We start from the raw sequence: 1,787 nt of genomic DNA, 5'->3' as shown, positions 1-1,787 counted from the left end.
AAAAGGTTCAGAGGTTTGCAACGAGACTCGTCCCAGAGCTACGAGGGATGGGGTATGAAGAGCGCCTGAGGGAACTGTGCCTTACGACACTAGAAAGAAGAAGGGAGAGGGGGGACATGATAGGAACGTATAAGATACTCAGAGGAATTGACAGAGTGGACATAGACGAAATGTTCACACGGAATAGTAACAGAACGAGAGGACATGGATGGAAGCTTGAAACTCAGATGAGTCACAGAGATGTAAGGAAGTTTTCTTTTAGCGTGAGAGTAGTGGGGAAATGGAATGCACTTCAGGAACAGGTTGTGGAAGCAAATACTATTCATAATTTTAAAACCAGGTATGATAGGGAAATGGGACAGGAGTCATTGCTGTAAACAACCGATGCTCGAAAGGCGGGATCCAAGAGTCAATGCTCGATCCTGCAAGCACATATAGGTGAGTACATATAGGTGAGTACACACACACACTAAACTGGAAAAGGTTCAAAGGTTTGCCACCAGACTAGTACCCGAGCTGAGAGGTATGAGCTACGAGGAGAGACTACGGGAATTAAACCTCACTTCGCTGGAAGACAGAAGAGTTAGGGGGGACATGATCACCACATTCAAGATTCTGAAGGGGATTGATAGGGTAGATAAAGACAGTCTATTTAACACAAGGGGAACACGCACAAGGGGACACAGGTGGAAACTGAGTGCCCAAATGAGCCACAGAGATATTAGAAAGAACTTTTTTAGTGTCAGAGTGGTTGACAAATGGAATGCATTAGGGGGTGATGTGGTGGAGGCTGACTCCATACACAGTTTCAAGTGTAGATATGACAGAGCCCGATAGGCTCAGGAATCTGTACACCTGTTGATTGACGGTTGAGAGGCGGGACCAAAGAGCCAGAGCTCAACCCCCGCAAACACAACTAGGTGAGTACAACTAGGTGAGTACACACACACACACACACACACACACACACACACACACACACACGTACGTTCATTTCAAGAAAAAAAATTGAGTCAGTGGGACTGGAAAGAGGAGGAAAGGTTCGCGGGACTGCCTGAAGAAAACTGGTGTGTAGGGCTGGAGGAGCACGTCCTGGGCGGCGGGGAATGTGGTAATCAGGAAATGGAGTGTGTAAGACAAGAGTGAATAGCAGGCTGGTGGACTCACCTAGTTCTACTTGCGGGGGTTGAGCTTCGGCTCTTTGGTCTCGCCTCTCTACTGTCAATCAACTGGTGCACAGATTCTTCAGCCTATTGGGCTCTTAAGAAATCTACATTTGAAACTGTGTATGGAGTCTGCCTCCACCCACATCACAACTTAATGCATTCCATTTGTTAACTACTCTGACACAAGAAATTTTTTGTAATGTCTCTGTGGCTCATTTGGGTACTAAGTTTCCACCTGTGTCCCCTTGTTCGTGTTTCACCAATGCTAAATAGTTTGTCTTTGTCCACCCTGTCAATTCCCCTGAGAATTTTGTAGGTGGTTATCATGTCTCCCCTTACTTTTCTGCCTTACAGGGACGTGAGGTTTAGCTCCCTTAGCCTTTCCTCGTATCTCATACATCTCAGTTCTGGGACTAGTCTGGTGGCTTACCTCTGAATCTTCTCTAACTTTGTCTTGTGTTTAACTAGGTATGGACTCCAGGCTGGAGCTGCATACTCCAGGATTCGTCTGACATAAGTGGTATACAAGGTCCTGAACGATTCCTTACAAAATTTTCTAAAGACAGTTTTTATGTTGGCCAGTCTGACATATGCCGCTGATAATATCCTTTTGATGTGGGC

The sequence above is a fragment of the Procambarus clarkii genome, chromosome 24, assembly GCF_040958095.1.
Source record: "Procambarus clarkii isolate CNS0578487 chromosome 24, FALCON_Pclarkii_2.0, whole genome shotgun sequence".
Classification (NCBI taxonomy): Eukaryota; Metazoa; Arthropoda; class Malacostraca; order Decapoda; family Cambaridae; genus Procambarus; species Procambarus clarkii.
This window is presented reverse-complemented; position numbering follows the sequence as displayed.